The sequence below is a fragment of the Molossus molossus genome, unplaced genomic scaffold (genome assembly GCF_014108415.1).
Source record: "Molossus molossus isolate mMolMol1 unplaced genomic scaffold, mMolMol1.p scaffold_m16_p_6, whole genome shotgun sequence".
Taxonomy (NCBI): Eukaryota; Metazoa; Chordata; class Mammalia; order Chiroptera; family Molossidae; genus Molossus; species Molossus molossus.
This window is the reverse complement of record NW_023425399.1, coordinates 26,422,298-26,436,562: the sequence shown is the minus strand read 5'-3', so window position 1 is coordinate 26,436,562 and position 14,265 is coordinate 26,422,298. Positions and strand designations below refer to the sequence as shown.

The 14,265-nt window shown below is 40.8% G+C and overlaps 1 protein-coding gene across 1 annotated transcript in view; it reads right to left on the bottom strand.

The window, feature by feature from the left end:
- Positions 1-6,297, bottom strand: part of PTPRA (protein tyrosine phosphatase receptor type A) — a 150,615-nt gene extending 144,318 nt beyond the window's left edge. Inside the window, exon 1 of the mRNA XM_036244288.1 lies at positions 6,230-6,297. The gene's annotated coding sequence lies outside the window, so the exon portion shown is untranslated. The remainder of the gene's footprint in view (positions 1-6,229) is intronic.
- Positions 6,298-14,265: the final 7,968 nt, after the last annotated feature.

The following is a 14,265-nucleotide window of genomic DNA, read 5'->3' as shown; positions in this document are numbered from 1 at the left end:
GAAACAGTCCAATGGAGATGACCAGTAGGTTGTTGGCTATCATCCAGTATGTGCAGAGGACAAATTTTCTCCTAATCAGCAAGGAGCTGGAAGCTGAAACCATGGGCATAGGCATGTGCTTCCAGGAAGAATGTATCAGAGGAAACACAAGAGGGCTGAGGAGGGATTCTTTGGTAAGCCAAACAAAGAGTGGTCTGAGAGGAGGGGCCTAAAGAAACTGAGGAGTGACCAAAGAAGTAGAGAAAAACCAGGAGACAGTGCTACAGAACTCTAGGGAAGACAGTTTAGGGAGTAAATGTTATACAGTCTATCACATTTACTTAATTCTTCTTCTCTCTTCCCTCTCCCAGCCTTTCCACATTTTCCCCTATTAAAACCAGAAAGATAAAAGTTATTCTCTGATCATTAATATAGCTACACTGTATCCCAACCAACTGCTAGGGAGGAAAGATAGATATAATCAAGATCATTATAATATTTCCTAACATTTATTGGTTTACTATGTGCTAAGAACTATGCTAAGTACCTGACATGCACTATCTAACCCTTCAACAAATACATGTAGTAAAAAAGTGCCAGTGTTGAATCCATTTATTAGGTGAGAAAACTGAGCCTCAGAAAGGTGAAGTACTTTACCTATATGGTCTGATAAGAAATATATGAAAGAAATAAAAAATCCAATTTGATTTTGGGAAAAAAAAAAGTAAGAAGTTAATTTGAAAAAAAATGTACTAGCCCTGGCCAGTTTGGCTCAGCAGTTAGAGCATCATCCTGCAAACCAAAGAGTCCTGGGTTCGATTCTGGTCAAGGGCACGTGCTTGGTTGAGGTTCAATCCCTGGCCCTGGTCGAGGTCATGCAGGAGGCAACCAATTGGTATGTCTCTCACATCGATGTTTCTCTCTCTTTCCTTCCCTCCCACTCTATCTGAAAGTCAATGAAAAAATGTCCTCGGGTGAGGATTAACAAAAAAAGGAAAGAAAGAAAATATAAAGGAGGTTGCAAAACAAACCCTGGATATGGGACTCCCCCATTGATGCCAGATTTCAATATAAGGAAGGGTACCACTTTAGTAAAATTATCATGGAAACAAAGAACCCTTTGTTTTCTTCTCAGTCTGGAATTTCTGATCAATAAATAACTGTACTGTAGACCTGTAATTTCAATCCAGTAACCCTGACCCGCTTGGATGGAAGGGTTATCCTCCTTAATTAGGTGACATTACAGCTCCAGAAGAAAAGGATGTGAGCAAAAAGATGAGGCATAACAAACTCATGGTACTAATACTTTCGTTTTTTGTTAATCCTCACCAGAGGATATTTTCCATTGATTTTTAGATAGAGTGGAAGGAAGGGAGGAAGGGAGGGAGGGAGAGAGAGAGAAACATGATGTGAGACAGACATGGATTGGTTGCCTCTTGCACGACCCTGACCAGGCCGGGAATCGAGTCTGCAACCCAAGTATGTGCCCTTGACCAGAAATCAAACCTGAGACCCTTCGGTCTAACCACTGAACAAAACTGGCCAGGGCCATGATAATAATACTTTTAAGTTAAGTTCAGGATATATGTTTTTTTAAATGTTGATCATTCAGATTCAGCTAATGAAAAGCACTAGAAGTCTTAAGAGAACCTGCTTTATGACATTTATGTAAGCTTAATTTTTTAGTATTACTCAAGTACTTAAGGAGATTCTGTTTGTTAAGGTGGTAATTCTGACCTGTCAAGCGCTGGTTGTGATTCACAGACTGAATGTATAAATGTATTTTTAAATATCTAAGGAAATTTAGTTCACTGACATAGGAGTATGGAGAAATTTAATCTGTTAAGCTTGAATTTACATTAATTAAAGAGCAAGTGAGCCCTAGTCAGTTTGGTTCAATAGTTAGAGCGTCAACCTGCAAACCGAAGAGTCACGGATTTGATTCCAGCCAAGGGCACGTACCTCGGTTGCAGTTTGGTCTCTGGCCCTGGTTGGGGTCATGCAGGAGGCAACCAGTCGATGTGATGTCTCTCTCTCACATTGATGTTTCTCTCTCCCTCCCTCCCTCCTACTCTATCTGAAGACAAATAGAAAAATATCCTCAGGTAAAGATTTAAAAAAAAAATTTTTTTTTTTTTTAAAGAGTAAGTGAAAGTTACTGTTTTTATTTCTATATAAAAATTACAATGCTTACAAGTCCCATAACAAGACTAAAGAAAACTAGGCTTTTAATTTACCACTTAAATGGAATATTTATTTGAAGACCAAGTGATTTTAAGCAATCCTTTCCTTGTACAAAAGCCCCACTTAGACATTAAAAACACAAAGATAATCAAGCGGCTGTTTGTTAAACCACTATTTGCTTTATAGCAGCCTTTGTCAAAGCAGAACCTTTGAAAACTAAGTTCACTTAAGTATAAACCGTTTAAACAATTTCTCCCACTAACAGTGGAGAATCAGACTGAACACCATATAACCCCCATCCAAAGGTAAGAACACGTCTCAATCTACCTTAATACTCACTCCATTTGATAAACATAATTCTCACACCCTCCTTTATTCTTAGTTGAAATGTCAAACTTAAGTAAGTACTATATTGTATGCACCTGTACCATTTCTGAAGGGTTTCACAAGTACTGTTCACAGTACCTGGGATGCTTCTGGAAAGGGGTACTTGGAAGTTGAGGAAGAGAGAATTACCTTTTACTGTATATATTTCTTTAAATTAATTTATTTATTTTTGTTGCAGATGTCCCCCCACACTGATTCCCCCTTCCCCCACCCTCCCCACCCTGTCCCCAATTTTGTTGTCCATGACCTTTGTTCATGCACACATGCATATAAGTTCTGTGGTTTATCTCTCCCCCACCACCCCATTCTGGGGATTGTCAGTCTGTACCCCACTTCCACGCCTCTGGGACTACCCATTCCACAGACTGTTATGTTCATTATATTCCACAAATAAGTGAGATCATATGATACTTGTTTTTCTCTGTTTGGCTTGTTTCGCTTAGGATAATACTTTCCAGGTCCCTCCATGTCATCTCAAAGGACAAGATATCTTTCTTTCTTTTTATTTTATTTATTTATTTTTTATCCTCACCCGAGGACATTTTTCCATTTTTTGTACAGATAGAGTGGGAGGGTGAGAGAGGAAAAGAGAGAGAAACATCGATGTGAAAGGGACACATCGAGTGGCCGCCACCCGCACGACCAACCAGGGCCGGGGACAAACTGCAACCGAGGCACATGCCCTTAGCGGGAACCGAACCTGGGTCTCTCCGGACCGCAGGCCAACGCTCTAACCGCTGAGCCAAACTGGCCAGGGCAGAGATCTTTCTTTCTTACAGCTGCATAGTACTCCATCGTGTATATGTACCACTGCTTTTTTATCCATTCGTCTACTGGTGGACATTTGGGCTGTTTCCAGATCTTAGCTATTGTAAATAGTGCTGCTACAAACATGGGGGTACATATATTCTTTCTGATTGGTGTTTCAGGCTTCTTAGGGTATATTCCTAGAAGCGGGGTCACTGGGTAAAATGGTAATTCAATTTTTAATTTTTTGAGGTAACACCATATTGTTTTCCATAGTGGCTGCAGCAGTCTGCATTCCCACCAGCAGTGTATTAGAGTCCCCTTTTCTCCACATCCTCGCCAACACTTGTTGTTTGATGATTTATTGATGGCGGCCATTCTGACAGGGTCGTGAGGTGATATCTCATTGTAGTTTTAATTTGCATCTCTCTGATGATTAGTGATGTTGAGCATTTCTTCATAGGTCTCTTAGCCATTTGTATATCCTCCTGTTTGGAGAGTTGTCTATTTATTTCCTCTGCCCATTTTTTAATTGGGTTCTTTGTCTTCTTTTTGTTGAGTCGTGTAAGCACTCTATATATATTGGAAATTAACACCTTATCTGATATATCATTGGTAAATATGCTCTCCCATACAGTGGGTTGCCTTTCCATTTTGATGATTATATCTTTTGCTGTGCAGAAGCTTTTGAGTTTATGTAGTCCCATTTTTTATGTAGTCTTATTTTTTCCTTTGTTTCTGTTGCCTTAGGTGACGTAGCAGTGAAAATTCTGCTGCGAATGATGTCTGAAATTTTGTTGACTACATTTTCTTCTAGGATTTTTATGGATTCATGAGTCACATTTATGTCTTTTATCCATTTTGAGTTTATTCTTGTGTATGGTGTAAGCTGGTAGTCTAGTTTCATTTTTTTGCATGTAGCTGTCCAATTTTCCCAACACCATTTATTAAAGTGGTTGTCTTTACACCACTGTATGCTCTTGCCTCCTTTGTCAAATATTAATTGAGCATATTGCCTTGGGTCCATTTCTGGGTTCTCTGTTCTGTTCCATTGATCTATCTGCCTGTTCTTGTGCCAGTACCAGGCTGTTTTGATTACAGTGGCTTTGTAGTATAACATGAAATCTGGTAATGTAATCCCTGCAACTTTGTTCTTCTTTTTCAAGATTGCTATGGCCATTCGGGGTCTTTTTTGGTTCCATATGAACTTTTGAAGTATTTGTTCTAATTCTGTGAAGTATGTCATTGGCATTTTGATGGGGATTGCATCAAATCTACAGATTGCTTTGGGTAGTATGGACATTTTAATGATTTTATTGTATATTTTTAGTACTATTTATTTTAACATGTACACATATTAATAATTTAAATGCATACATGATTTTTTTTTAATGCTCACCCAAGGACATTTTTGTATTTATCATCAGACAGAGGGGGAGGGAGAGAAGGAGGGAGAGAGAGAGAGAGAAACATCAATGTGAAAGAGACACATTGATTGACTGCCACCCACACCATGCCAACAGCAGCCAGGGACAAACTGCAACCGAGGTACATGCCCTTAGTGGGAACCAAACCTGGGACTCTCCAGTCCGTGGGCCAACGCTCCAACTACGGAGCCAAACCGGCCAGGGATAAATGCATACATGACTTTATTTTTTTTTTTATTTATTTTTTTTTTAATCCTCATCCCAGGACATTTTTCCATTTTTTGTACAGACAGAGTGGGAGGGAGAGAGAGGAAGAGAGAGAGAGGGAAACATCGATGTGAAAGGGACACATCGAGTGGCTGCCACCCGCACGACCAACCAGGGCCGGGGACAAACTGCAACCGAGGTACATGCCCTTAGCGGGAACCGAACCCGGGCCTCTCCGGACCGCAGGTGGACGCTCTAACCGCTGAGCCAAACCGGCCAGGGCTTTATTAATTTTTTTTTTTTTTTATCCTCACCCGAGGATATTTTTCCATTTTTTGTACAGATAGAGTGGGAGGGAGAGAGAGGAAGGGAGAGAGAGAGAAACATCGACGTGAAGGGACACATCGAGTGGCTGCCACCCGCACGACCAACCAGGGCCGGGGACAAACTGCAACCGAAGTACGTGCCCTTAGCGGGAACCAAACCCGGGTCTCTGCGGACCGCAGGCCGACGCTCTAACCGCTGAGCCAAACTGGCCAGGGCGCATACATGACTTTAAATGAACTAAATTGATTCCCAGTCAGGGCACATGGTGGTGGTGGGGTCTGTCTGTCTCTCTCTCTCTCTCTCTCTCTCTCGTGCCCTCTCTAAAATCAGTCAGCATATCCTCGGGTAATGATTTTTTTAAAAAAAACAGCCCTGGCTGGTTCAGCCCAACAGCTAGAGCATTGGCCCACGGACCGAAGAGCTGCGGATTCAATTCTGGTCAAGGGGCATGTACCTCGGTTGCATTTAGATCCCCAGCCTCAGTTGGGGTCATGTGGGAGGCAACGAATCGATGTATCTCTCTCACATTGATGCGTCTCTGCCCCAACCCCCCACTCTATCTGAAGATAAATGGAAAAATATCCTGAAGTGAGGATAAAAAAAACCAAAACCAAAACCAAAACCCAAAACCAAAACCAAACCAAACAAAAACAAAACACCCCTGGCCAGTGTGACTCAGTGTTTGGAGGGTTGGCCCACACACCAAAGGGTCATGGGGTCAAGGGCACATACTTGAGTTTCAGGTTGAATCCCTGGCCCTGGTCAGGTGTGTATGGGAGGCAACAAATCAATGTGTCTCTCTCACATCAATGTTTATCTCTCTCTTCCTCTCCCCCTCCTCCCCTCCCTTCCACTATCTCTAAAAATCAATCGAAAAAATATCCTTGGGTGAAGATTAACAACAAAAAAATACAAACACTGACTGAACAACATAAAACCATGTTTTGTTTTTAAAGTGTTTTCAAACTTACCTCCTCTCCACCACAGTCAGCCACTATTGGGAATCACTGCCTTAGATGTTCACAATTGCTTCCAAACAGCACTACTGCTTAACTGGGTATGAACTACAAGAAGAAAAAGGATCTTCTATGAGTTCTATCAACTAGTAGCAAGATCCCTGGCCAGGCTAACACCCCAGACTGGGGAAAGAAACACCAGCTGGAAGTCACTGTGATTTCAACCCCTGTTAACAAAGTGAGCAGGTCCAGGTGGGAAGCAAAGAGCACTGGGGAGCAGTGGTCTCACAGAGAGAGCTGGCAGAAGCAGATTCAGGGACTGGCCTCACTCCCTGAAAGTTGGCAAAGCATTCCCATCATTGGAGACATGGAAAGGGCCACCAAAACAGCAGCATCCCTATAAAAGCTCTGCCCCTCCACCCACCACCCTCAGTTCCTTTTAGAAAAACAGTAGAAGCCCTGGAACTATTCCACATTGCTCTGATAACAGTACTGCTAATACATCAATGAAAGATATTCTCTTTATTAATGAGTAGTATTCATGCAGTTACAATATTGTATTAAGCCACCTGTCAACCAATGTTTGAAAACTAATTGGTTAAGCTACTCGTCCATCAATATTTGAGAACTACTTGCACAATTCACAGCAGCTAAGTTTCAACTTCTTCCCACACACAAAAGCTCAGTTCACTAATCATCATCTCATACAAAAAGCCAGAAACCTGGAACCCTACTAACACTTCTACTTATTCACATAGCTCCATACCCATCACCACTCCCCCATCCCAAACCAGTTCAGAACACCATCATTCCTGGCAAAATCTGCTCTAACAATCACCAAATTAGTCTCTATGCTTTGTCCAGTTCATACTCCACTGTAATAACAATCAAACCTTCTAACTGCACAATGGCCAATCAATCAACCAAAAAAAGAACCATAGGTTCAAAGGAAGAAGTGCTATGGCTATGCCTACTAAATTGTGATAATTAGTTCTCCAAATCCATTCAATTATAAAAACATTTTCCTTTAAATTGTGCTAGCAAAAGTTAACTTTTTACTATGGGAATTATGAAACACACAAAAGTAGAGGCAAACTCTATAATAAACCATTATATACCTATTACCCAGCTTTGATAATTATCAATATATGGTAAACCATCTATAACCTGCCAAACACAATGAATTATTCTCCTGACATATAAGTCCATCATATAATTTTATCAATAATTAAGTACTTATTTCTAAGAGAAAGAAGTATTTCCTTTTAATATAATACTATTACTATACCTTTAAAAATTAAAATAATTGTTTAAAAATCATCTAACATACAGGTGTTACTCAAATTACTCCCAAAGCTCTCATAAATATATTTTTACAGTTGGCTTGAATAAAATAGGATCTAAACAAGGTCTATACATTATACTTAGTTAATATGTCTCTTTTCTAATCTATAATAGTTCCTCCACTTTTTTCTTACCATTTATTTGAAATAACTGGGTTCATTTGTTCTACAGAATTTTTCACATTCAGAATTTTTTAATTACATTCTATAAACTGGTTGTTAAATCTAGAGACTTAATCAGAATCAGGTTTCATTTGATTCGGGGAGAGAGAATACTTAATGAATGGTGCTACATTTTTTCAATAGTGCTTCATCGAAGGAACAAAAGGTTTGGTTGTACCATTTTGAAGATGTTATGATTGATCAGAAAATCATCAGTCTGATCCTTCTATTATGAAGTTCCCCAAATGTTTTAACAGCCACTGATGATCAATTACTAGGTCTTTCATTTCATTAGATCTGAAAATTTTTTTAGAAATACATTTGGAGATTTTTTTTTATCATGTTAACAAATTTATGTTTCCAAGTTTTTCATGTGTAAAATTATGAGTTTTTTTTTAAACAGGTGCAACAAAATCACAAAACTGAGTCATTAGGGAAATGGAAATCAAAACCTCAACAAATTATCACTTCACATCCACTAAGATAGCTATAATGAAAATGATAGAAAACAACAACAAAACAAAGAAATAGCTGACTGAATGGGAGATGGTATTTGCAAACAAAAGCTCTAAGGTTTAATGATCAAAATATATAAAAAACGCATAAAACTCAACACCAAACAAAACCCCAATTAAAAAATGGGCAGAGGACCCTAACAGATATCTCTCCCAAGAAGACATACAAACGGCCAACAGTTATATGAAAAGATGTCCAGCCTAGCTGGTGTGGCTCAATGGACTTGAGCATTGTCCCATGAACTGAGAGATCCTGGTTTAATTCCTGGTCAGGGCACATGTCCAGGTTGCGGGCTTGATCTCCAGTAAGGGGCATACAGGAGGCAGCCGGCCAAGGTTTCTCTCTCACATCGATGTTTCTATCTCTCTCTTCCTTCCTCTCTCTAAAAAAATCAATAATAGCCCTGGTCGGTTTGGTTCAGCGGTTAGAGCGTGGGCCTGCGGTCCGGAGAGAGCCGGGTTCGGTTCCCGCTAAGGGCACATACCTCGGTTGCAGTTTGTCCCCGGCCCTGGTTGGTCGTGCAGGTGGCAGCCACTCGATGTGTCCCTTTCACGTCAATGTTTCTTTCTCTCTCTCTCTCCCTCCCTCTCCCTCCCACTCCATCTGAACAGAAAATAGAAAAATGTTCTCAGGTGAGAATGGAAAAAAAAAAAAAAAATCAGTAACATATTAAAAAAAAAAAAAAAAAAAAAAGCTCAACCTCACTGGCAATTACAGAAATGCCAATCAAAACTACAATGAGCTCTGGCTGGTTTTGCTCAGTGGTTAGAGCTTTGGCCCTAGACCAGAGAGTCCTGGGTTCGGTTCCCACTGAGGGCGCATACCTCGGTTGCAGTATGTCCTTGCCCACGTTGGGGTCATGTGGGTGGCAACCACTCGATGTGTCTCTCTCACACTGATGCCCCCTGCCCCAGCTCTATCTGAGGATAAATGCAGAAATGTCCTCAGGTGAGGATAAAATAAAAAACCTACAATGAGATACCACCTCACAGCTGTTAGAATGGCTATTATCAACAAGCCAAGTACATAAAACAAGTGTTGGAGAGGTTGTAGAGAAAAGGAAACCCTCATTCACTGCTGATGGGAATGCAGACTGGTACAGTCACTATGGAAAACAGTCTGGGTGATCCCTCAAAAAATTAAGACTAGATCTACCATATGACCCAGCAATTCCTCTCCTGGGTATATACCTGAAACACTCGAAAACATGTATTCACATAACTATATGCACCCTTATGTTCACTACAAGTATTATTCATAGTGGCCAAGACATGGAGACAACCAAAGTGTCCTGAGATAGAGGACTGGATAAAGATGTGGTACAGCCCCGGCCGGTGTGGCTCAGCAGTTAGAGTGTTGGCCAACAGATCAATGAGTCATGAGTTCGATTCTGACCAAGGGCATGTACCTTGGTTGCAGTTTGTGCAGGAGGCAACCTGTCGATGTGTCCCTTCTCATGTTGATGTTGATGTCTCTCCCCCCCCCCCTTTCTCGCTCTCTCTCCCTCCCTCCTACTCTATCTGAAGATAAATAGAAAAATATCCTCTGGTGAGGATTAAATAAAAAAAGATGTGATACATATACACAATGAAATATTACTCAGCTATAAGAAAAGACAAAATACTGCCATTTGTGACAGCATGAATGGATCTTGAGAATATTATGCTAAGTGAAATAAGTCAGTCAGAAAAAGCTAAGAACTATATGATTTTATTCATATGTGGGATATAAAACTGAAACTCGTGGTCAAACGGCAGTGTGGTGGTTACCAGAGGGAAGGGGGTAGGAGTTTGAGGGGTGAAGAGGGCCTAATATACGGTGACGGAAGATGATTTAACTTTGGGTGGTGGGCACACAGTGCAATATACAGTTCTTGTGTCACAGAAATCTACACCTGAAACCTAGACAATCCTATTAACCAATGTCGCCCCAGTAAGTTTAATAAAAAGAAAAAGACAGAATAGCAAATGTTGGTAGGAATGTGAAGAAACTGGAACCCCTGTGCGTTGCTGCTGGGAATGGTGCTGTTGCTTTAGAAAATAGTGTTGACAGCTCCTCTAATAGTTAAAGAGTTATTACCATTTAACTGGGCAATTCCGATCCTAGGTATATACCCAAGAGAAATAAAAACATATGTTCAGCCCTAGCAGGTTTGGCACAGCAGTTAGAGCATTAGTTCGTAGGCCAATGAGTCACAGGTTCGATTCTGGTCAAGGGCACGTACTTCAATTGAGGTTCATCCCCGGCCCTGGATGGGGTCGTGCGGGAGGCAACCAGTCGATGTATCCCTCTCATGTTGATGTTTCTCTCTCTCTCTCCCTCCCATTCCACCTGAACAAAAATGGAAAAATATCCTCAGGTGAGGATTAAAAAAATAAATAAAAAAACCCACAAAAACATATGTTCACACAGAAACTTGTACATGAATGTTCACAGCAGCATTATTCATAGTAGCCGAAAAGTGGAAACAATCCAAACATTCACTAACTGATGTAAGGATAAACAAATGTGGTATGTCCATAAAACAGAATATTATACTATTCAGCTATAAAAAGGAATGAAATACTGATACAAGCTACAACATGGGGGAAAAAACCCGAATATTGTGCTAAGTAAAAGAATCTGGTCACAAAGGCCACATATTGTATAATTCTACTTATATGAAATGTCCAGAATAGGTGAATCCACAGAGACAGAAAGATTAGTGGTTGTCAGTGGCCAGGGGGAAGGTGGAATGGGAGTGAAACTAATGGGTACAGGGTTTCTTCTTGGGGGTGACGAAAATGTTCTGAAATTAGATAATGGTGGTGATTGCGCAATTCCATAAATATACTAAAAACCAATGAATTGTGCATTATAAAAGAGTGAATTTTGCCCTGGCCAGTTTGGCTCAGCGGTTAGAGCGTCGGCCTGCGGTCCAGAGAGGCCGGGGTTCGGTTCCCGCTAAGGGCACGTACTTCGGTTGCAGTTTGTCCCCGGCCCTGGTTGGTCGTGTGGGTGGCAGCCACTTGATGTGTCCCTTCACGTCGATGTTTCCCTCTCTCTCCCTTCCTCTCTCTCCCTCCCACTCTATCTGTACAAAAAAATGGAAAAATATCCTCGCGTGAGGATTAAAAAAAAAAAAAAAAAGAGTGAATTTTATGGTATGTAAATTATATCTCAATAAAGCTCTTTTTTTAATTACAAGAAAAATGCTATCTCACAGCACGTTTCTTTCTAAGAAAAAAAGCAGTTACTTTTTCATTCTCTGTTAAAATAACACCTTTACTTGAAGAGACGGATTAAGATTAATTTTTTTTTTTAATCCTCACCCAAGGACATTTTTCCATTTTTTGTTCAGATAGAGTGGGAGGGAGAGAGACAGAGAGAAACATCGACGTGAAAGGGACACATCGAGTGGTTGCCACCCGCACGACTCAACCAGGGCTGGGGAAAAACTGCAACCAAGGGACATGCCCTTATCGGGAACCAAACCTGGGTCTCTCTGGACCGCAGGCCGACGCTCTAACTGCTGAGCCAAACAGGCCAGGGCAAGGATATTAATTTTTTAAATAATATTTGCTAGGTAGCTATTTATCACAGGAAAAGTTGGCTTTTCTTAATAAAAGAAAAATGTGCAACATCAACAATTCTACCACAAGATTACCAATGAATGATTACCTCAATAGTCCATGAAGAGGCAGTGAATGAATTTCAGCTTTTTTTTTTCCTTCATTGATTTTAGAGACAGAGGGAGAGAGAGAGAAACATCGATGAGAAAGAACACCAACCAGCCGCCTCCTGCATGCCCTGCACTGGGGATGTGGCCCACAACCTGGGCATGTGCCCTGACCGGGAATAGAACCAGCGACCTCTTGGTGCATGGGTCGATGCTCAACCAGCCTGGCAAATTTCATCTTTTTATTCAGTCAAAGCAGTGTCCTATCAATAGTATACATGTAGACAATTATTCCATATAGCAATGTTGCTAAGGCAGTCATTTGTCATTAAGAATTTCTTCTCCAGTAGCTCACAAAATAACTGATTTTTCTTGGATTTAATTAAGAGAATCTAATGAATACATGCTAGAAGCATCTCTACGTTTGTTTTTTTATCCTCACCCGAAGACACCTTTCCATGTTTTGTTCAGGTAGAGTGGGAGGGACAGAGAGGAAGAGAGAGAGAGAGAAACATTAACGTGAAAGGGACACATCGAGTGGCTGCCACCTGCACAACCAACCAGGGCCGGGGACAAACTGCAACCGAGGTATGCACCCCTAGCAGGAACTGAACCCGGGTCTCTCTAGACCACAGGCTGACACTCTAACCGCTGAGCAAAACTGGCCAGGGCTATACTTTTATAACTAGATAGCAAAACTCCCACTATGCAAAATTTGTTCTAATGTTGTCTGTTCAAATCTTCACCGACATTTTCTATGCACCTTATAAGAGTATTTGCTGACAAAGGAATGCATTATTTTCCATACTCTATATCATTTATTTTTTCAAGTGGGTCTTTTTTTGGTGGGAGAAACGTGGACAAGACAGGAAGAACCTGCCAATGATATGTGCCTTCTTGTCTTTTGTAAGAACAAAAAAACCCTCAAAATATATATTTTAATATTGAGGTTAGTAAAATTATATGTAACATCTGATTGAACAGCCTATGACTTTAAATATCACTGGGAAAAAAATATAGAGGTTCTTTTATGCTCCAGATGCTTAGTTTTCAAATGTCCTGGTACTAGTGGTAGAGTTATATTTTATTATTTAATATCTCAATGTTCGCCCGGTTGGTGTGGCTCAGTGCTTGAGTGTTGCCCCATGCACCAACAGGTCGCCGGTTTGATTCCCGGTCAGGGCACATGCCCAGGTTGTGGGCCAAATCCCCGGTGGGGAGCATGCAGGAGGTTGCCAATCAATGTTCTCTCTCATCGATGTTTCTATCTCTCTCTCCCTCTCCCTTCCTCTCTCTCTAAAATCAATGAAGAAAAAAAAAATGAACTATTAGCATTTTCTTCAATCACTACTTTCTTGGCAGAAATCATTTTAAGCCATGTGTCCATTTTGTGAAAGTTTAATGAAAATTTCATAATATACACTGTTATCAACATGTTGTAATATACACTGAAAGCAAATGTATAAATATGGCTTTGTATTCTCATTGTAGAACTAACTCTCTTCTCTTCCTTCAGGACATCCAAACTTCTGTAGTTAACATGGTAACATTGACTGACTTAGACCCAAGAACATACCAGTGACAATCTCTAAGTTTAATGTTTTATCACTTTTCAGATAAAAATGATAAAAAGCTTTAAAATTTTCTTCCAGCATCCCAGTGACTCATCTTATCAGCCTCATTTTGAAAACTACTGCTCTAGGTTGCTGCCATAGTGAACTTTTTACGACTACAAATCAGATCAGTTCACTCTCCTCCTTTTAATCCTTCAATGGCTTAACTTTGCCTTCGGGATAAAATCCCAAATCCTTGCATCGTGTATGGGGCCCTCAACTCCAGCCTCCACCTCTCTCAAGTCCAGTGCTTCCATACCCAGGCTGAATATTAGAATCACCTGAGGAGTTACACTTACACACACACACACACACACACACTCCCTCTCTCTCTCTCTCTCTCTCTCTCTCACTCGAGCGTGCACCCTGGCCATGGTAGTTCAGTTGGTTGGAGCGTTGTACCGTATACCAGGGGTTTGCAGGTTCAATTCCCAGTTGGGGCACATACCTAGGTTTCAAGTTCGATCCTAACTTGGGAGTGTGGACAAGAGGTGGCCTGTTGATGTTTCTCTCACATCAATCTCTCTCTCTCTCTCTCTCTCTCAAAAAAAAAAAAAAAAAAAAATCCTTGGGTGAGGATTAAAAAACAACAACAAACCAACCTGGGGGTGGGGCATTTGCATCACTGATTTTTGTAAGTTCCCCAGGTGAATCTAAAGTACAGCCAGGGCAGAGAACAAACCCCTCCTACTCACATGATCAGTCAGCTTGCCTTGCTATTCCAAGTGCCATCCACCTACCAATAGCATCTACCTCACC